Source organism: Chelonia mydas, chromosome 1, assembly GCF_015237465.2.
Source record: "Chelonia mydas isolate rCheMyd1 chromosome 1, rCheMyd1.pri.v2, whole genome shotgun sequence".
Lineage (NCBI taxonomy): Eukaryota > Metazoa > Chordata > Testudines > Cheloniidae > Chelonia > Chelonia mydas.
In genome coordinates, this window is record NC_057849.1 from 119,543,167 (window position 1) to 119,566,645 (window position 23,479).

The 23,479-nt window shown below is 41.3% G+C and overlaps 1 protein-coding gene across 5 annotated transcripts in view; it reads left to right on the plus strand.

Moving 5' to 3' along the window:
- GABRG3 (gamma-aminobutyric acid type A receptor subunit gamma3) overlaps window positions 1–23,479 on the plus strand; it is a 529,680-nt gene that overhangs the window by 121,909 nt on the left and 384,292 nt on the right. The window contains exon 3 of one of the 5 annotated variants that reach the window (XR_006287806.1): window positions 518–599. The exons of the other annotated variants lie outside the window; for them this stretch is intronic. The gene's annotated coding sequence lies outside the window, so the exon portion shown is untranslated. Of the gene's footprint in view, window positions 1–517; window positions 600–23,479 lie in introns of those variants that run through there. 5 annotated transcript variants of the gene reach the window in all.

A 23,479-nucleotide genomic window follows, 5' to 3' on the forward strand; every position in this document is an offset into this window, starting at 1 on the left:
CACTGAGGGCCTGTCTACCTGAGAAAATCGCATAGGTAGAATGTGAATCGGTTTTGAATCAGGTATAGTTAAACCAGGGCAACTGGCTGTGTGGACACTTTTGTTTCAGTAGACAAATGGATTATTTTGGTTTATCCCAAAACTCCTAATGAATTGAAGCCATTCCTAAACCAAAATAAGTATCCACACAGTCACTTTAATTTACAACAAACTTACCCAAATTGCCCTTGGGCTGCTTCTGTGTCAAGGGAATTCTCCACTGGTCAGTTGCAGAGCCCCTATAAACCCTAAAGACAACTGGATCGGTGTATAGGGGTTGGGGGTCAGAATAAGCCCTTTTATTTGGGCAGTAGGAGATTAATATCTGTAGCTGGGTTAAAGGTAGCTGGGGATAACTTGCATTATATTCATAAAATAAAACCTTTACAGTGAGCTGGAACAGTCAAGCTGTGCACATACCTAGTCCTCCCCTCCTACTGTTTGTTATATTCACTTGTTGCATCTTGTCTGCAATTAGATTGTCTGTGGCAGGGACCATGTCTCCCTCTGTTTGAACAATGATGCTGACTTGGCCCTTTGGACCAGTCTACGGTACAAGTAAGTAATAATCCAGGTACACTGCTCTCCAGTAATGTAATGCAGAGTCAAGGTGTTGACAGTGGATCCTTTCTTTAAAACTCAAAATCTGGCTTTGGAACTTTGGGCATCCAGAGGAAGCCATCACAGTCTTTTTCTAACTAGGGAAAGGGATCGTAGCTGAACAAAGCTATTGCAGTCTGAGGCAAAAGATGTACAAATGCTGCCAACTCTTACCTGTAGCTGATTATTCTTGCACTCAGCTGTTACGGTTCCAGCTTAAAGTGCTGCCTCTGCGGTGTGTGAACGCTTGCTGCTAGGTCACAAAGAATCCATGCTGACTAACCGGAGTTAAATGTGAATGCTGGAAGAAATGGGTCGCAAATTAGTGGCAACAAGTAGGGTCTCTATAACCGTAATAAAAGCAGTTAAAAGATTTGAAGCACTGAAATGGCTGCTGAGGCTGTTCCAGCTTCTGGGGCTCTGGGTGGGAGGGCTGAGTATCCTGTTTTTCTGACAGAGTTGTTCAGAGGTATGACTTCTGTAGGCAGAACAATTTGAATTAACTGGCCAAATAAATCGATATAATGATGGAGACAGAACGAGCTGCCTAATTTTATTACTGAAAAGCCAGGCAAGAGATGTACAGTAGTTTACCGCATAAGAAGAAACTAAGCTATGACAAATTCCAGGCTGAGTTAAAGTAACAATTAAAACTTGGAAGTACATGTATACTAGAAATGGGCTGCATTCCTGGAGTAGGAATATAAACCTGTGGGAAGTACAAAGGACTCACAAGGGCTCTGGATAGTGACCAGACTGAGACAAAAGCAACTGAAAAACCAAGGGACAGTTACCTCATACAACATGAACCTGTGGAGAATGTCAGGAAGAATGATATGAAAATTTGCTAGAATGCTGCACCTCAGAAATCTTTTTTAAAAACTACCTCCTTTAGGAAATGGAAGTGCTCCTAGAGAAAAGCTTCAAGAATCCATCTCTGCAGAAGATGTCTTGATTATGTTGCTTGACAATTGCTGTCAATTCCAGTGGGAATGAGATTCACCTGTTCTGTAAAAGTAAAATATTTTTGAGACCGATGTTACAGGACTTGCTTTATGGAGGCCACTATGGTCTACTCTTTTGCATTCTAATCCAGGCTCTGACATAGTATGCTGAGCAAGTGATTTAACCGCTGCAAGCCTGTTTTCCATTCTAGAATATGGGTGATATGTATGTTCTGATATAATATAAATTCATAGTACAGGAAGTGGTAGAAAAAAGAGTTAAGAGTTTCTGGCTCCCAGACCAGTCTTCAGTTCACTCGCCCATTTTGCCTGTGAAGGATGGATACATATTCACTCTCTATTTCTGCAAATGTACAAAAATCAAAGTTCTTTGTAAGGCTGAGAATGGTTAAATTTTGTCAACAGTTCTTTGTAATCGATATTCCACCAGGTTTACTTTTAATCCCATATTAGGGGACTGCAAAAAGTGGTAAACACGGCGCCTCAGTACACTGCTTGTGGCTTCTACTGTTGTACAGACTGAGGCTCCCCATTAGTCCTTGGACTAAATCTGTGCAATGGTGCTTGCAAACAGAATGAGGCAGCTTGGTTCATAAAGAATTGGTGCAAACTGACTCCTTCATATTCACTTGGACCTTCAAGTTGCAAAACTCAACCCCATTGGATTATTCTTTCAGCTATCAGATTTTGAGTTTAAAAAAGTTGTATTCTCTGGGTGGACATTGGTTTTTAACAAACCTAGGATACATGTATGTGCTTCCAGAAATGGCTGCTGCTATGGTTTGTGTGTTTGTAAATGCTGATAATGTTAAGATAAATCCAAACCTAGCAGAAATGAGTGATACTTTGATCTTCTCACAGACTTTTTAAAAAGAAAATCTTGCACTTTTGGTTGATGATTTTGAAAATATCCCTTTTGCGTTTTAATGACACTTTTTGTCCCTGTAAAGATTAGTAATCAGAACACTGCCATGTCAACAAGAGCAAGTGAGGCATTCTCTGATGAGTCTGTTGGTGAAATGGAAGTGGGAGAGAATATCAGAGCAGTTTTAAGAAATAGCTCATGGCAGCATAAGCAACTGGCCCCACATCTATGACACAGGATAAGCTCCAGCTAAGTATTACAGTTACTCTTAAAGGAACATTTTGGACTACATCTTAGCATAAAAATTGCTGTCATAGTCTTTTAGAAACTCAGTTTTTTCTCTTTTCCTTCCAGTGGAAATATTCATACATGCTTGTGATATGGTGTATATACTCCATGATAGAGACCAAGGCATTAAGCAGCAGTTCTGGGCCCAAGCAGTCCCGTCTGCAAAGCCTGCACAAGCTGGAGGTGGGTTTAAAGGGGGAAGCAGAGCTGCTCAGAAGAGGGAAGGCAGTGGAAGGGAGCAGACCTTTGCTCTGGGGAAGTACTGCTCAGGAGCTGTCGTGGCCTGAGACTAGGAAACACAGAACTGATAGGATCTACAAAGGGAAGATCAGAGACTTTATTTGTGATTATGTATTTTACTCTATGGGGAGAAGGGAAACTTGGGTAGGAAGTGGTCTGGGGTGCCGCTGTGTAGTGTCCCAGGGTACAGAACATAGCTGCCCACCATCAGGCTCAGGATTGGAGACTGGTGGAGCGGATGGCCCTTGGCTCCCCTACCCACTCCCAACAGATAGGACATCAACAGAAGCCTTTACCTTGGTAAAGAGTTCAGCTGGGGAAAACCCTGGTTGTTTAAGGGCCCAGACTTGCAAAGTCCCCATGCTGAAGTGAAGCCCTGATGCCCTGGGGAAAGCTGAAGGACAGGACTATTAGCCGAAAAGGGGTGACTAGCTGCTGCCCCCCTGCCTGACCTATAGGCAGCATTGGTAGTGAGTGGTCCCCTTTTGAAATGCCCCTTTGCAAAGTAGTGTTTTCTACTGTGTGTAGCAGTTGAATGGGCAATCACTGGCTTCCATATGCCACTGTTTTCATGAGAACAAATAAGTGAGTCCAGTACAAAGCAAAAACAATTTCGTGTTTGCACCAACTACAGATGTAGGGTCACATCTCCACCAGGGGGAAGAGCAAAATCAAGAGGCAGTGTGTCAGGACTAAAGAGCAACATCACTGATCGAGGTGCACCCCCGAACCCAAGGCCAGTTCACCCTAGATCTTTTGCTGGTATAATAATGGCAGGTAGGATGTGATTTGTATACTGGTGAAAAGATACAGTTATACTGGCAAGAAATAATGCTTCCACCTGTATAGTTCATTTCGTTGTGGGGAACTGGTATAAGCTACAGCAGCAAAATCACTTTTGCTGGTGTAAGCTGCATCTCCATTAGTGGGTTTTGCTGGCGTAGCTACACCGGCAAACCTTTTCTAAGGCCATCTAGGCTTTAGTTTGTAATAACTGTGTGGCCCATGTGACAAAACAACTTTAGGATCCAAAAGGATCCTAGTTTTTTAATTAAAGATGAGCAATCATATTTGGCTGAAATAAGAAATGACTCAAATATTCACACCCCGCCCCCCCGCAAATTCAAATCAAAATCAAACCATTTTTAGGTCCTAAAGAGTTTTGCCATAGCTTTAACTGGCGGGGGGGGGGGGGGGGGGGGGGGGAGTAGAGAGAGATAAGAGCTCTCCTGTGTTTCTTGGTTTCATCCCAATACAGAAATACTGTAACAAACACCACAAAACCAGAAAGTAGTGGAGACTTCATAACAAAGTGTGAGATTTCTAGTGCAATTTCCAAACCAAAATGATGATTTTTGATAAGCAATTGGATAAACAACAAAGCTTCATGTGTTTAAATCAAATGGGACTCAAATTTGCAGAGTCTCTCCATTAACAGGTTCTAACCAAGACTGTGACTCACTGGTTTGGTGCTGGCATAGGCAAATCACTGGACTTCCATGTGCCTTAGTCAGCAGGAAAATTAGAAGAAAAGCAGTATTTTGAACTTTCTTGAGTAATGACTTTTTTTGCATGTTGCTATCCTGTGGTGTTAAATACATTCTTTTGGAGATATAAGCAAACACCAAAGGTCAGGGTAAAAATCAGACTTACTTTCCCTGCATCTGGCTGTAAAATGCAGTTTGTGTGTTAACACCCATATATAGTTTCAGGGAGGTGTGAGTTGAAGACTTAAGTATCTAGGAGGATCTATGTTTCTTTATGGCACTGAGAGTCAGGATTTGCTTATGAAGATTTCTAATAGTTTCTGCACCAAAGTAATCTGGTGAAAGATAACCAGCCCAGTGGGATTAGGGCTATTTTTTTTTTTCGTTTTAAACAAAGCTTATTATATTGATGATCAGAATGTGTGTTCACTAAAATTTCTCTCAATAAGATCTAGATAAATAAACATTTTTCCAAAATTTTCAATAGGGCCTGAAGTCAATGGAAAAACTTCAATTGACTTCAGTAAATTCTGAATCAGCCTGTTAAAGAGGATTAAAGCTGGCAAAACATGACTGAGCATTCTACACCAACTTTTAGACTTTCAACTTTCTTTAGTGGCTTTACTGTGTACTTAAGTTAGGGTTAAGTACCCCGTTGAATTGAGCCCTAAAGAAACTAGTCCACTGTGCAAGTAAACATGCCTGTCTTAAATAATTTCATTCCTTTTTTTAAATGCCTTCCAGGCAGCTCTATATGAGTATCTGCCCCATTATCTTGGAGAGTGAAAGCCACAGAAAGCGTTTTTTAAAGAGCTGATGTAAATTACGGTATGTATTTATAATGCACTCATCACTGCAGAATTTGTGCTGATTAGAAATGTATAGCACTTCTCTGACTAGGTTAATCTAGAAATGTTGCTGAGCTAAATTCATCTTGAACTAAGCAGGTACTACCTGGTTAGTGTTGGCATTGTCACTCATCCATAGTTCAGATGGGGCAAAGATGGGGAGTTCAGTTCCAGATAAGAAATTGCTCATACTTTGACAGTGGTGAGATCCAGGAAGGGGAGGGGAAGCTGTTGTGGGGACGTATATATTCCATATGTCTATTGTATGCAGCACTACTGAATATGCAGAGGCATATATGCAGATCATCTAGTGTACTAGTCATGCACGCAGGAGGAGATGGAATAAGGCTCACAAGGCAGGCTTGCAGCTGTGTATGGGAGGTGGCTGTTTGCAGAGTTCACTGAAGTATGAAAATTTGATGCTGTTAGTAATTTTGGCCTGTTGTGTTGGGAAAGGGATTATTATATCCTGATGGGTTTTATCATCTGATTCCTAAATTATGTCATAGTTTGGAAAATATTCAAGCCAATCAATTGTAAATCAAGCAATTTGCCATAAAAGCATAAATCTTGTGGTTACTTTTCATGTTAACAATTAACAGTTAACCAAGGCATCAAAGCCAATCGTGCAATGACAAAATATTGGAGCAGCATATACCACCAGTTAGCAAAGGAAGGTAAGCACAAAATGGATCTATGTTTGCAATATGTTGAATTACTCTAAACATGATTCAATATAATAGGCAAATATTATAAAGGTTCCTGTATTTGTATTGCAACTCACACTCAATATGTTACATTAAAGCAGAAATTATCTGATGTGTGGTATCCACACATTATTCCAAAACCATGTATGTTTCAGACTAGATGATCAGAATAGCCCCTTCTGGCTTTTAGGTCTATGAAAGTATTAGTTTGTTAGGGTGTACTCTACTCTAGCTTGAGTTTGGAGAAGTAGATGATTGGAGTAGGACCCACATTGCCAAACCTCCTCTCCCACACCACTTTTCTCCTTTACAGGTTTCACCTTGCTGTTTGCTTTGAATTTATTGTAAGTGTTTCCTTCTACTCTGCTCTCTTGCAAAAAGAAACCTGATGCTGGGATTGGTGAGGGCAATGATTCATTCACAACACTCTATTGCATTTAAATAACTGCAATGCAAATACACCAAAACCAGGAAAACTGAATTTCCCCTCAGTGGTCCAGCAAGAGCACCTGCTCTCAGACTTCCAGCTCTCTGTTGCCTGTCTTGGGTGATGACCCACATCTCTCCCTCCTGACCAGGATGCTTCCAGGCTGAACAGTTCCTTCCCTTCACTACGTTGGTTCCTGCAGAGACAGGCTGCCCAAGCAGGCCTGCTTGCTTTCTCTTCAGAGGAGTTTCTTTGTGGTTTCAAGTTCATCACCGCTTCAAGAACCCAGAACAAGAAACCAGTCTTATGCGGCCTCACTAGGCAAGTCCGTTTAACCCTTCCTTAAAGATTGGGCCCTCCAAGGACTGGAGGTCCTGTCCATTTGCTGGATCAGGAAGAAGGCCCTGAGCCTGTTTTAAAACCAGGCTATTTATCCAAAAATCCTTTTTGTCTGTCTGGTCCCTGGAGAATCCAGTTTGAACTGGTATATGTGAACCTCTCCAGGGGATGGCTTCAAAGGGGTTGATAACTGGAGGAATTATATTAGCATCCCCCTCCCCTAGGGGAATTACATACAATTCCACAATAACACATATACAGCTGGTTTATTACAACAAACACCAAAGTTATTAAACCTAATCCGATGAAGTGAGCTGTAGCTCTCAAAAGCTTATGCTCAAATAAATTTGTTAGTCTCTAAGGTGCCACAAGTACTCCTTTTCTTTTTGCAGATGCAGACTAACATGGCTGCTACTCTGAAACCTAATTCAATAAGGTTTAACTTAATTCATTAAAACTTATCATAATTCCAGAAGGTTTGTCCTGGATATTGCAGGATATCACCAGTCTGTCACAGCTATGTGTTAACCTGGGTCTGTAGTGTGGCACACAGCTCCAGACAGTGAAGGTAAAGCCACGGCTTATGGATTTATTGCAGGGGCCATCACCTGCAATAAGTAGATAATGTCAACTATATCAAAGTTATTACCCAACAGTGCTTCTTGTTTCAAATCTAACAGGTTTTCGAGCCATAACCTAGTGAAGGTGAGATCAACCCATCTGGGAGACTTGGGGCATCTTGATTATACACAAAGGCACATCCATTTTCCTTCTCAACAAGAAGTTAGCATCCAACATCTCATAGAGCTAACCCTAGGCTTCAGCTATGAATTTTAACAGCGGATATCAGTTGCAGCCTTATAGGAAGCAGTATTGTCAGCCCATTTGAACATTCACAGAGTCTGCTGAATGAAATTGCAGTGGTAGACCATTCCCTCCAGTCATCGTTGGTTATTCTAACTTTTATTACATTTCAAAGAAAGCCAGTGGGCGATGGGAAGCCTGTGTTCACAGTTGTGAATGTATGCAAAGGGAGACTTTTGTTTGTAAACTCTTTGACATTTTCAGTATTCCTTTGCCTGATCAGACTTGAAACACATGCTGACTTTGATTACTGCCTCCAGCATGCATTTCAGATGCTCAGTGGTGCTGCTTCTGCCCTTACTCCGATTTTCAGTAAGAGTAGGATGATCTTTTAGTATAGAAAATACTCAGACTGTCTAATAAAGCAGAATACATGGTGATTGCCCTCCATAGCAAAAACCAGATTGATTTGCAGTGTGTGTAATTAGAAGAGCTCTCCTATTGATCTAACTATCAGGGAAATAGATGCTCAGGCCAAAATTACTCACAAATCATCATGGAAGGGTTGTTTACATATCTTGCCCAGCGAGCAGTTCAATGTAACGAGCACCACAGGCAGAACCAACTATGCAAATCACACATCTTGTATACCTTTGGAAATATATGCGCGCCCCCTCTAATCGGTATCCCAGAATTTATTTGTTAGGAACCAGAATGTTTGTGAGGGTCTGGCAATGCCCCAGGCCTTGACTTACAGTGTTTCCAGTTTGCAGTTAAAAAACAAAGTGTAGAATCTGCTTTCCACCACATCAAGTACTTTGACATAAAAACAATCAATCTTTCACCTTTTTATGAACCGTAAGGACACCTGATTGGTTCCCACCACCAGAGTTGCTGGTGTGAACCTCTTTGCACAGGTCCATGCATTGACATTCCCACTAGCCACTAGTGCTCCTGTCTCTGCAAACATTTACTGAGAACTTCAGAAAGAAGCATATTTCTTCAGGTATAAAATTCTAATGAAGATGAATAATTCTTCAAAATACAACAACACTAAGCTCTGCAAATGGGGTTTCGTGTAACCTAAGTTTTAATTCTGTGTTTTTAAACGTAATAGAAGTGATAATTAAAATCACGGACAGTTTTACTGGGAATTAATCTCCCTTTGGTTTTGTGGATTTAGAGAACTGCTGTTACCATGCCAGCACAAGGATTTAATAAGGCCTTTATTTAGAGGCAATCAATAAACTAAGGAGAGCATGGAATGGAGTTGCAGCCTCTATCCCCATATAATCAACATTTTTGCTGTACAGAGGGTATTTGTAGCTTTCTCCATTACAATTTTGAAAATTGTGCTTTTAAGTGGTCCATTTTTATGTGGCCTTGTGATATGGAGACAAATTCTTCCTTCAGTTAGATTAGTTCCTTTCATTGAAATGCAGCTACACAGGAGAATTTGGCCCAAGGAATCAAATAATTAGTTTAAAAGACATTGCTCTATTTCAGATGTAGAACAGTAGGTTAACAAATATGCTTGAAAGTAAACCTTTCCAAGTATGTGTTGTAGCATACAAGACAGGGCTGAGGGACTACTTTCAAATACCATAAAGAAGAATTTGGGAACCAGGTTTGGCCCTGGACAAAATGGTGCCCCAGGTGAAGAACGTCTTTGGCGTCCCCCACCTCCCATTTGTTAAACTTTTGAATACCTTATTTTCATTGCATTTCTAGCCCATTTTATGACTTTCATGCACAATTTGCATGCATGATTTATCCCTGTCATATAAGATGATAAATTTGCACACTAGCATCTGTAAATCTATACTTATTCATGCCATATATAACCAAATAAAAAAAATCATTTCTTCTAAGCTTATAGAAACTTTAATTTTAAGAATAACTGAAATGTACTAACATGAAGAAATTGAACTGTGCACCAACCTTGGGTGGACCAGTATTAAATAGTGTTACAATAGGTGACAGCCTTAGAATGTTAAGTCTAGTCCTTTAGTTCAAAAGGTCGCTTTTCTCGCCTTTGCCCTTGTGAACTGAAGCACTGCGTGAGAGATCCAAAAACTGGACAATGGCATTTTCAAGCAATAAAATAGCAAGTAATGTCAGTCTCTCATCAGCCACCGTCGAGCGAAGATAAGTTTTAATGAGCCTGAGCTTCTAAAAGCTGCACCTGCCATTTGTGACTATGAACGGCAGCGTGAGCAGAATCCTCAAAGCTATCCACACATTAGGAAGTGTCCTTCAGCTCTGCATCATGAATGAATTGGAGAACTTGGAATGGAGAGTGCTTCCTGTGTTGCAAAATGTGATGGATGTTGTCCAATTCGACATAGAGGTCTTTATCATTTGACATTTGAACATTCCCTATGTGTCAGAATCTGATGAAGGTCCATACAATTGTTCAAAAGTGTTTTCCTGTCTGCTGGCAGCTTAGTAAGATCATAGAAAAACACCCAAGTCTTTTTGTGGTGATTCATTTGTCCAAACTTTTCTTTGACGGACACTCAAAGTGTCAATGAGCGAGGGGAGGGAGGGACCCTCCCTCTTGAGGTAATGGGAAGCGCAGAAGAAAAAATAGTTTCTGCCCTCATAACCAAACTGTCTCTTCTTCCTATGAATACAAGTCTCCTTGAAGACAGTCTAAACTCCTAAGTTTTCCACAATTTCTTTGGCAGCATCTTCAAATCCGTTGTTTCTGTGGGCCACAAGGAAATCAAGGCAGCTTCTCATCAAAGTAGCAGCAGTCACAATGTCCATCGACTGAGTTTGTAATGCCTTGCTTACAACATTTATGTGGAACAGAATATTGTGCCAAATCACAATTGAGATCAGAAATTTGAAGTGAGTGATCTGGTTTGCCAGGCTTTGCATCTCATGTCAGATTCAAGCCTCAGCTTTACTTGACTGCACCAAGTCCATCATGGTGTCATAAACCTCAGTCACATGGTACCTCACTGGGCTTATGCTGTCAATGCAGCTCTCCCAGCGAGTGTCACTTAGCGACTTCATGGTCAGATTTGTAATCTTGTCTGCTAGGATGTTCCACCTGATAGCTGATGCTGAAAACAGGATGTATATCCTTTGCAGAAGAGAGATTGAATCTAAAGATGATGCTGGATGTGACACAACCAGGTTGAGGGAATGGCAGCCATAAAGAATGAAGAAAGCTCTTGGATTCAGCGCAAGGTCCTTACCTGGACTCCACTGTTTCTTCCCTTCATGTTTGCGCCATTGTTATAGCCTTGGCCACAGCAGTCCTGAAGCTTTATTTTATTCTCATTCAAAGTGTTCATAAACTGTTCTGTTAGGCCTTTTCAAGTAGAGTCATCCACAGACCAGACACAGATAAAGTGTTCTTTTACTTGGATACAGCCATCCTCGTCATCAACAAATCTTACTGCAAATAACATCTTTTCAGTGACTAATATCAGGAATGTAGTCCATTATTACGGCATAGCACTTCACTTTGCCAAACCACATTAATATATTATCAAGCACCTTTCTTCCCATAAGGTCAGTCAATTCATTTTGAATTGGTTTTGCTGCAGTAATGGGCCATAGCTTCTTTACGAACTACTCAACGTAAGTGCTTATGCACGATATCGTATTTCCCAAGGAGCTCTACCAAACCGAGGACATTACAGTTATGTTCATGGAACAATTTATCCGACAAGCCCCTGAAAGCCAAATTATTCTTTGCAAGGAAGAGGGTAATTGAGATCAGATGGTCAAGCATGTTTCTCCAATGCTGGGTTTCTACATTAGTAATGGGCTGGTTTTCTGGGTCTATGCATTTATTCAGCTTGAGCCTGGACTTGACCTCCATCCATTTGGAGTAGGCCATAAATTGGCTGGGTGACTTTTTCATGTTGCTTCAGAGCATCTGCTAAGTTATGCCAGTAACTGTACCCAGAAAGTGCAAGCAATGATTTGGCATTCTTGTCAAATATTTTCCAACAAAACCAGAACACTTTCAGTTGATTTCAAGTAAACTAACCAACACCGATTCAGTTTCTCACCATTCTCGAGCACTCTTTCACAGTGGTGACTTTGAAAAGTCTCTTCTGCTCATTTACTGGAAACGTGATATCCTCAAGTTCTACCAGGCCCATTCAAAACCGTACAATCAATATCGGCAGTTTAGGATCGCTGGCCATAAAGCAAGATCTGATGTATCAAATTGTGGTGTGCAATTTTTCACTGCTGTTTCTGTCATCATGCGAGGCTGATTCTTCTTTATAATTTCTCTCCTTTTCATGTGAGCCACATTTTTCTTTATCATCACTATCCTTTTCGCCACCAGGAAAACTAGACGACTTTTCCATCACTTTCCTCACATTTCCATTCCTTATCTTCAGGTAAATCTGCTAATTCCTTAGTAATAGGATTCCATCATTTATGCTTCGCTCCTCAATTTCTTCTGCACTGGAATGGTCACTACTGCCTAAAGCCCTGGTCTATGTTGTTCTGGTTCAGATATTTTCCCATCAAATTTGCCTCTTGCTGCAAACTAGTTTGCAAGTGAGCTTTTCACTTTTTGCTTCCTATGCTGAGCTTCTGAAGGCTTCTTTGGGGCCATCTTTTATTTTCTACAAGGTAAATAGACAGTATTGGGGAGAACAAAAGTCTATGTTCTTCAGTCTTAGAAACATTGTGGTAGAAATGGCAAAAAAGTAACAGTATTTCTTTTATATTGCTGTGTAGATAGGGGTTCAATAGATGTCTCCAGTGTCTCATTAAAAATGTTGTTTATTAGTCACTACTTAAACTCTTCAAGTCTTAAAACATAAGTACACTTTCACAATTAAACAATAAAATAAGGTTCACAGTATCACAGCTGGGCTCTCACTTCACTTCATATATCACAGTGACTGATTGGTGACACCCTGCTCCTTATATATCCGCGAGGGCCTGGCTGACAATATTCTAGGACGTTCAAGGAAAATGTAGTTCTCAAAGTTTGGAAGGCTCTATGAGATTCTACAAAGGTCCTGAAGATTCTGGGATATTAGTGAAAAATGAATCCACATATGGAATACCTGAAACATTTTACTTCAAACATTCTATTTTCTCATTTGTTGCTAACAACAAAAACAGCACCCCAAGCCCGACACCCCAGGCCCGGGCCACCTGTCCCTAAATCTGACCCTGTTGGGAACATTCCTTTAAATAAAACCCCTGACTTTGCATTGATGCTATTCACAATCCTTTTGTGAATAGGAATGATATTTGTTTGTAAGAATGTTTATTGAAAGTGAAATTCTCATGAATATGTTAATCTGTTCATGTAAAGGCTAACTCTGGAAGTGTTTGTACAACCTGCTCCATAAACCTTTTTGGTTTTCCTCCTTTTTTATAAAAGTTCATCTGTCCAATTAGGGAGCAAAAATAATACTATGTGACTTAGCTTATTATGCCCTGCAAATAGCCAAAGGGTATGATCCTGCTCCCATTAAAACTAAGTGATAAAACTCCCATTGACCTATATGGGAGCAGAGCCATGCCTAAAGTAAATATTTTATGAACCACATATGCTGAAAGATGTTTGCACAAAGTGCCTGTCAAATAATTTTAAGCAATGAACAAATCTGTATAAATCAAAATCTGTCCTCAGAACATTCACAAAGAAAAGAGCTAAATTAATTGGCGACATTACAATTGTACATAGCTAATGCAGTAGGGGAAAGGTAGTTTTCTAATCCGACATAAATTTGGTAATTACTAATGGAGTCTGTCTGGAAAGGATACATAAATAGTCATAGAGTTTTAAGGCCATCTAGCGTGACCTCTTGTATATTACACATCACCCACACCACTCTCACACTAAACCCAACTCACTGAAATTAGACCAAAGTAGTACAGCCCACAGGAGACTAGACTATTATGTGCCACACACAGAGAATAGGTGGGACCAAGACGCACCAGTGTATGAGGCCCCCACAATGGCAGGGAAATAATTGAGAGCCACATAATTCTGGCAAGTGACTTGTACCAACATGCTGCAGAGGAAGGTGAATCTAGGAGTCCTCTCATTCTATACAAAGACACTTGAAATCGAGGAATACGATTAAATTTCATAGGAAGAATGGCACTGGAGTCAAAGAACCGGACTGTGCAAGAAAAGATGCACTTTAGAAAAGGTCATAAACAATTCAAAATATTTATCTTTTTCATATCTAAGGCAAATTATTAAAATTACCCCAAAGGAGGTTGTCAAGTACTTTTTAGTTTTTAAATTAGCTTTTGTTCTCTAGCTAATCAGACAATCTGCTCCAGTTTTACTAGGACAGTGTTTTTCACAGGACATCCTAGCATCCTGAGACTATCATTTGGGACACATGAAAAGTCCCAGTTTTTCATTTCATCAGCCAAAAAATGTGAAGGGTTTTATTGCCACCATTTGTTTGTTTAGCTGCATTGTGTAAGTGCGTAAATGTTAAGTACACCTGCATTGATGCTACTCACCTACTGAGAGTGTTCATCACTCTAACCATTGTTCAAGGCCAAACCTGGTCTTGCAATACAAGCCCAATGAGAGTCAATGGGAATATCAGTACTGCAGTCAAGGTGTGATTGCAATTCGTGTAGGCACATCTGAGCTAGATTTAATCCAGCGAACTCAGGTAGTGGGTACCAGAGCACTGAAGCCGCAGCAGCATAGACTTCAGCACAGGCTGAACAAGCTACCACAGCTTCACTGTGAGATCCAAGCTAGCTAGATAAAAGCTAGCCTATGTATGTCTACATAAGCTGCAGTCACACTCAGTGACAGCTGTGTGAATGCGAAGTCTCGATCTCAGCCTGGGGAAGAGACTGGGGTGGTGGCCCTTCTGTCCTTTTCTTCCCTTCTTTCTGTGTGTTGCCAGAGGAAAGCAAGGAAAAGAGGCAGAGTGCAGACTTTCCGCCATCTGCTCGAGACAGAAATTTTCCAATGCAGGTGGAGCACATCAAAGAAAGAAACCAGGATTTAGAACATTTGAGTATTTCATAATCCTGAAAAATGTTGCCACAGACCTTCTGGATTTTTATTTTGAAAATATGGTCATTTTACTAGTACATTTCTTGAGTCTCTGGGTGGAGGGGTTTTTGTTTGTGTGTGGGTTTTGGGGGGGAGGGAGGTAAAGATGGGGAGGGGGAGAAGAGATGTCTGGCAGACAGAGGTCTTTTTTTAGTTTCAATTGGAACACAAACTCTTAATGTCAGTTATTACCTTTTTGTTTGCATCTGTGTAACTGATGATGTCAACATGTACGTGCACAGTTCTGGGAAATTATAATAGTGTGTGTTTATCTGGCACTGCAGAAACAGGAAAGGGCACAAAGCAGCAGCAAAGGTTGTTTTGTTCAGCTGTTACCAAATACATTTTCCTTTCAGTATCTTGAAGGCAAGAATCTGGATAAATGTAAAGTTCCCTTGAATGTTCTAATCGGATACTATTCCATTGATTTCACAAGAGATGGAGTAGACCATTTGCCATTGAATTTATTTTACTCTCCAAGTACACTTTTTATGTTTGATAATGACAGAACTGCTACACTTAAATATTTGTACAGTGATTTGAGGATGTAAAGCACTATAGAAGTGCTTATTTTCATTACTCGGATGTTTAACCGTTTAGATCTCATCAGGGCTGATCTCAAGAAACTCGAATGACGAGGGAAAGGATGGGTAGTGTTCTTTTATACAGTAATGGAGAAAGTGTGACCTTTCTAAACTGCTAGAATCAAGTTATTTTGGCAACACAGGCCACAACCCTCTACACCTAAAGTACCTCCTCTGACCTGGGGTCCTGGAACAATTTCTGTATTGGAGGGAGGTTGTGCTGATGATGGAAACTATGTATTTGGTGCTTGTTACTTCAAGCCAGGGAGTGCAGCAGCACCCTTAGGCCTGGTCTACAATACAAGTTTGTCGGATTTTGCAGCGTTAAATCGAATTAACCCTGCACCCGTCCACACAACGAAGCCATTTTTTTTCAACATAAAGGGCTCTTAAAACTGATTTCTGTACTCCTCCCCAATGAGGGGATTAGCGCTGAAATCGACATCGCCGTTTCGAACTAGGGTTAGTGTGGATGCAATTCGAAGGTATTGGCCTCTGGGACCTATCCCACAGTGCACCGTTGTGACCGCTCTGGACAGCACTCTGAATTTGGATGCACTGGCCAGGTCTACAGGAAAAGCCCCAGGAACTTTTGAATCTCATTTCCTGTTTGACCATGCAGCGCTCATCAGCACAGGTGACCATGCAGTCCCAGAATCGAAAAAGAGCCCCAGCATGGACCGAACGGGAGGTACTGGATCTGATCGCTGTATGGGGAGAGGAGTCTGTGCTATCAGAACTACGTTCCAAAAGACGAAATGCCAAAACATTTAAAAAAATCTCAGAGGCCATGAGGGACAGAGGCTACAGCAAGGACTCAACACAGTGCCGTGTGAAACTTAAGGAGCTCAGACAAGCATACCAGAAAACCAAAGAATCAAATGGACGCTCCGGGACAGAGCCCAAGACATGCCACTTCTACACTAAGCTGCGTGCAATTCTGGGTGGGGGGGGCCGCCCCCACTACCCTACCCCGTCCGTGGACTCCGATGATGGGGTACTCTCTGCCATGCCTGAGGATTTTGCGGATGGGAAAGATGAGGAGGATGAGTTTGAGGAGAGCACACAGCACACTGTTCTCCCCAACAGCCAGGATCTTTTTCTCACCCTGACTGAAATACCCTCCCAACCCAACAAAGCCAGAGAAGGGACCTCTGGTGAGTGTATCTTTTTAAATATAATACATGTTTATAAAAGCAAGCATTTTTTAATGATTAAGTAGCCCTGAGGACTTGGGATGCATTCATGGCCAGTACAGCTACTGGAAAAGTCTGTTAACGTCTCTGGGGATGGAGTGGAAATCCTCCAGGGACATCTCCATGAAGCTCTCCTGGAGGTATTCTAAAAGCCTTTGCAGAAGGTTTCTGGGGAGAGCAGCCTTATTCCATTCTCTATGGTAGGACACTTTACCACGCCATGTTAGTAGCAAGTAATCTGGTATCGTTGCATGACAAAGCCTGGCAGCGTATGGTCCCGGTGTTTGCTGGCATTCAAGCAACATCAGTTCTTTATCTGTGTTATCCTCAGGAGAGTGGTATCATTCATGGTAACCTGGTTGAAATAGGGGAGTTTAATTAAGGGGACATTCAGAGGTGGCTGTTCCTATTGGGCTGTTTGCCTGTGGCTGAAAAGAAATCCTCTCCACAGTTAGCCACGCAGTGGGGGAGAGGGGGACATTGGCTCTGAGCTGTTTGCATTTGGCTAGCAGGGTTCCTCCCTGATACCAGCCACGCGGTAGGGTGAGGGGTAAAGCAGTCATCCCAGAGAATTGGATTGGGGGGGGGGTTACTTTGGTTTTTGCTGCTGCACGTTAACAGGAAAACTGCAGCACTAAATGGCCAACTCAGCGTGCTTTGCTTGGTATGGGAGAGGAGGGCACCAAAAGATTATGGCTTACCATGGCCGCCTGCAAGCCGAATTCTGTTGCCCGGCACTGCGTGTGTGATCTCTAACACCAAAGCTGCAGGCACTCAATATGAGATGCAAAATGCGACCTTGTACCAAAATCATATATGCTATGTAATGTGAATAGTGTGTTCACCGTGGAAGAGTATAGCCATTGTTCTGTAAAATGTATCTTTTTAAATACTTCACTCCCTTTTTTTTTCCTCCAGCAGCTGCAAATGTTTCAAGCTTCCCTCCTCCGTCCCAAGGGCTATCTCAGATAAGGTTGCGAAAAAAACGCATGCACGATGAAATGTTCTCTGAGCTCATGCAGTCGTCTGGCACGGACAGAGCTGTGTGGATGGACACAATAGCAGAGTACAGGAAAGTGGCTGATGAACGTGAGGAGAGGTGGCAGCAGGAAGATCAGAGGAGGCATGAGACAACACTGGGGCTACTGCGGGATCAAACGGACATGCTCTAGCGTCTGGTGGAGGTTCCTGAATGGCAGCAGGATCACAGACTGCTGCTGCAGCCCCTGTTTAACCACCCTCCTTCCTCCCCCCCCAAGTTCTGTAGCCTCCTCACCCAGATGCCCAAGAACACTGGGTGGGGAGGCTCCGGGCACCCAACCACTCCACCCCAGTGGACAGCCCAAGCAACAGAAGGCTGGCATTCAAGAAGTTTTAAAGTGGCCTCTTCCTTCCCTCCTACCCTCCTCCCACACCCCACCCGGGCTACCTTGTGAGTTATCTCCCTATTTTTATAATCAATTAATAAAGAATACATGCTTTTTAAATGATAGTGACTTTATTTCCTTTGTAAGCAAGCTGTGATCGAAGGGGGGAGGGCGGGTGGCTTACAGGGAATTTAGAGGCAACCAAGGGGGCGGGTTTTCATCAAGGAGAAACAAACAGAAGTGTCACACAGTACCCTGGCCAGTCATGAAAGTGGTTTTCAAAGCTGCTTCTTCTTCTTCTTCTAACTGCCCTGGTGTCTGGCTGCGCGTATTCAGTGGCCAGGTGATTTGCATCAATCTCCCACCCCGCCATAAATGTCTCCCCCTTACTCTCACAGAGATTGTGAAGCACACAGCAAGCAGCAATAACAATGGGAATATTGGTTTTGCTGAGGTCTGAGTGAGTCATAAACTGTGCCAGCGACCCTTTAAACATCCAAATGCACACTCTAGCACCATTCTGCACTTGCTCAGCCTATAGTCAACAGCTCCTGACTACTGTCCAGGGTGCCTGTGTACGGCTTCATGAGTCAGGGCATTAAGGGGTAGGCTGGGTCCCCAAGGATAACTATAGGCATTTCAACATCCCCAAGAGTTATTTTGTGGTCTGGGAAGTAAATCCCTTCCTGCAGTCATTTAAACAGACCAGAGTTCCTGAACACGCGAGCGTCATGGATCTTTCCCGGCCATCCCACATTGATGTCGGTGAAACGTCCCTTATGATCCACCCGTGCTTGCAGCACCATGGAAAAGTACCCCTTGCGGTTTATGTACTGGCTGCCCTGGTGGTCCGGTCCCAAGATAGGGATATGCGTTCCATCTATCGCCCCACCACAGTTAGGGAATCCCATTGCAGCAAAGCCATCTAGTATGACCTGCAAATTTCCCAGATAGCAGCAGCTCAATGATTGCGTTGACTACTTGCATCACAGCAACCCCCACAGTAGATTTGCCCACTCCAAATTGATTCCCGACTGACCGGTAGCTGTCTGGCATTGCAGGCTTCTACAGGGCTATTGCCACTTGCTTGTAAACTGTGACGGCTGCTCTCATCTTGCTATTCTTGCACTTCAGGACAGAGGAAAGCAAGTCACAAAGTTCTATGAAAGTGCCCTTACTCATGCGAAAGTTTCGGAGCCACTGCGAATCATTCCAAACCTGCAACACTGTGTGGTCCCACCACTCTGTGCTTGTTTCCCGGGCCCAGAATCAGCGTTCCATGGCATGAGCCTGCCCCAGTAACACCACGATCTCCAAATTGCCAGGGACTGCAGTTTTAGAGAAATCTGTGTTCATGTCCTCATCACCGTGCTGCCGTTGCATCCTCGCCTAGTTTTTCAGGTGCTGGTTCTGCATAAACTGCACAATAAAGCGTGAGGTGTTTTCAATGGTCATAACTGCTGCGGTGAGCTGAACGGGCTCCATGCTTGCCATGCTGTGGTGTCTGCTCAGGCAATCCAGGGAAAAGGGCGCGAAATGATTGTCTGCCATTGATTTCACGGAGGGAGGGAGGGTTCACTGATGACATTTACCCATAACCACCCGTGACAAATTTTTGGCCCCATCAGGCATTGGGAGCTCAGCCCAGAATTCCAGTGGGCAGTGGGAACTGTGGGATAGGTACCCACAGTGCACCGCTCGGAATGTCGACGCTTGCCACGGTACTGTGGACGCACACCGCCGAATTAATGTGCTCAGTGTGGACGCATGCACTCGACTTTATATGATCTGTTCCCAAAAATCGACTTCTGTAAAATCAGAGTACTTTCGTAGTGTAGACACGGTCTTAGTTCCAGGATTACTGCCTCTGACACAACATAGCATAGGCCAGTCACAAGTTCAGCAGCTTAACAGTACAGCCCAGTATATGTCATGGCAGGATTTCATAAACAATGCAGCTAGTTAAAAAAAATTACTTAAAAAAAATCATTGAAAAGTGGCATTGATGAAATCTAAATGTTTCCTAAAAGTATTTTTGTAAAAAATTACAGGCTTTTGATAAAAACTTGAAAAAGAATTTTGGTATAACACTTTTTTCATTTGTTTTTGTCAAAACAAAGGGTGTAGTCCTGGCTTTATTGAAATCAATGGTAAAACTTCCACTGTTGTCAGTGGGGCAAGGATTTCACCAAGAATTATTGTGAACATTTTCTAATAAATAGGGCTGTCAAGTGAAAAAATTAATCACAATTAATTGCACGATTAAAAAGAGATTAATTGCGCAATTAATAATAGAATACCATTGATGTAAATATTTTTGGCTGTTGTCTAAATTTCCAAATATATTTATTTCAATTACAACACAGAATACAAAATGTACAGTGCTCACTTTATATTTATTTTGATTACAAATATTTGCACTATAAAAACAAAAGTATTATTTTTCAATTCACCTAATACAAGTACTGTAGTGCAATCTCTTTATAATGAAAATTGAACTTACAAATGTAGAATTATGTACAAAAATGCATTCAAAAGTAAAACAATGTAAAACTTTAGAGCCTACAAGTCCATTCAGTCCTACTTCTTGTTCAGCCAATCACTCAGACAAACAAGTTTGTTTACATTTGCAGGAGGTAATGCTGCCCACTTGTTTACAGTGTCACCAGACAGTGAGAACAGGCATTCTCATGGCACTGTTGTAGCCAGTGTCACAAGATATTTGCATGCCAGCTGCACTAACAATTCATATGACCCTTCATGCTTCAACCACATTCCAGAGAACATGCATCCATGCTGATGATGGGTTCTGCTCAATAATAATCCAAAGCAGCGTGGACCAACGCATGTTCATTTTCATCATCTGAGTCAGATGCCACCAGCAGTAGGTTGATTTTCTTTTTTGGTGGTTCGAGTTCTGTAGTTTCTGCATAAGAGTGTTGCTCCTTTAAGACTTCTGAAAGCATGTTCCACACTCGTCCCAATCAGATTTTGTAAGGCACTTCAGATTCTTAAACCTTGGGTCGAGTGCTGTAGATATCTTTAGAAATCTCACATTGGTACATTCTTTGTGTTTTGTCAAATCTGCCGTGAAAGTGTTCTTAAAATGAACAATCTGTGCTGAGTCATCATCAGAGACTGAAATCTATGGCAGAATGCGCCGTGGGTTAAAATAGAGCCTGAGACATACAATTTTCCCCCACAGAGTTCAGTCACAAATTTAATTAACGCATTATTTTTTTAACGAGTGTCATCAGCATGGAAGCATGTCCTCTGGAATGGTGGCCGAAGCATGAAGAGGCATATGAATGTTTAGCGCATCTGGAACATAAATACCTTGCAATGCCGGCTACAAAAGTCCCATGCAAACACCTGTTCTCACTTTCCGGTGACACTGTAAATAAGAAGTTGGCAGCATTATCTCCTGTACATGTAAACAAACCTGTTTGTCTTAGTGATTGGTTGAATGAGAAGTGGGACTGAGTGGACATGTAGGCTCTAAAGTTTTTTGCATTGTTTTGTTTTTGAGTGAAGTTATGTAATAAAAAAATCTACATTTGTAACTTATACTTTCACGATAAAGAGATTGCACTCCAGTACTTTTCTGAGGTGAACTGAAAAATATTGTTTTATCATTTTTACAGTGCAAATATTTGTAATCAAAAATATTGTGAGCATTGTAAATTTTGTATTCTGTGTTGTAATTGAAATCAATATATTTGAAAATGTAGAAAAACATCCAAAAATATTAAATAATTTTCAATTGGTATTCTATTGTTTAATAATGCATTTAAAACTGCAATTAATCACAATTCATTTTTTTAGTTAATCGCGTGAGTTAACTGTGATTAATCAACAGCTGTACTAATAAAACAAAAGTTTCATTTCTTTCACATTTTTTTCAAAATATTTTCCTTTTCAGTGAACTCTAAATAATAACAAAATCCAGGATTTGACAGCTCTAGACAATACTAGAATTGCTAATGTCAAAAATGTCTCCAAGACTGAATATGTGAAAAACATTGGTGCATCCTTGCTTGGAGCTGGGTTGCTAGACAAAATAACTTGTCTTATACTCAATGATGAGACTGTTTCTTGAACTGGAGGTACCAGGTCTAGTTTGACTTATCTGGAGCAGACAAATAATATCCATGAATTCAGAAGAAGTTTCAAAAGTGGGTGAGGGGGAGAATCAGGAGAATATTAACAGAGTATATTTGCCACTTAAGTATACTGGTATCTCAGAATTTTTAGGGAGGACTGGACTTCTGTTCAGACAACATAAAATGCATTGATCTGGAAAGGCAGAAAATTGATTATGTCCTAGAATGTGACAGAGTGATGTTCAAACAGTCACTTTGGATCATGGGCTTCAATAAATATACCTAAGATATGGAAAGTATACCTGCTGTAATTACAGAGAATTTTCTTATTTTGAGAAATATACATTCAAAAGATCATTTCTGGTCTAATGCTTTCTATACCGGACATTCACAGGTGGCTAGTTCAGGGTATATTTGCAGTTTCATAGTAACTTTGATATGGAACGTTTAATGTGGAATACTCGGATGCTTTTGTCCCCACTCTTCCTCCCTCTTTTTTTATTTTTTTAAATTATTTTTGGTTCTGAATTAGAGGAGGGCAAAAGCCTCCCACTGTACACTTACATCTGGATAGTCAACATCCTTAAATGTTGAGACATTCAGAATGGGGGAGGGGGTTAGTTCAGGATTATCTTAATTATGTTATTTGATCTCTCACACACACACGAGAATGGGTCTGATCCAAAGTCAATGAAAAGACTCCCATTGACTTGAATGGATTTGGGATCAATTGCTAGCCACATCCATAACAAGTAATCCTTGCAGTAATGAGGTGAACCAAAATAAAACTATGAAATTGAATACTGCAGGATATCTGTCATATAAGGCCAGAAGGGACCATTGGATCATGTAGTCTGACTTCCTATATATCACTAGTGCTGGTCAGGCAGCCCAACTGGCCTGGGGATCTGGAATCCTGGGTTCCCTAGTCCAGGGCAGTCCACATGGCAAGGCTGCCCTTGTGCTGCAAATCCCGGGAACCCTGGCAACTTCTGAGTGCCAGTGATATTCTTGTCAGTTTTGCCACTGCTAATAGTAATGCACAGGTGCTAGCAGATTTTTTTTTTAACAGAATGTCTGGTTCAAGAAAAATTTTGAAGTAATGAGCCAGAAATTCTATATTTTTGCCAACTGTGTGTATCATAGAATTTCACCCAATTACCCCTGCTGAGCCCAATAACTTGTTTACCTAAAGAGCATCTTCAAGAATTGTATACAATCCTGACTTTACAGTATAGGCCTTTACAGATAGGCCTGAATATCTATATCCTAACATATATAACGCCATTTTCAGCCACAATGAAGTTCACACTCAGTGTGCTCCATTTACATAAAATATGTCATGTACAGCCTCTCAAAAGAAATATTTTTGTTTTCTAGTGGTAAAAGTCATTGCAAATAAATGAATAACATAATCAATTGTATTTCCATTTCATTCTATACGTTTACAGTGACAGCTATTAAATTAGCTGTTTGCTCCTTTAGGTCATGCATTTTCTTTAATTTTAAACTGAATTTGCCTCTTTAGTACAATTAAATCAATATTTCCAAGACAGATTTCAATGCTAAGATTAATTTGATTCCTAG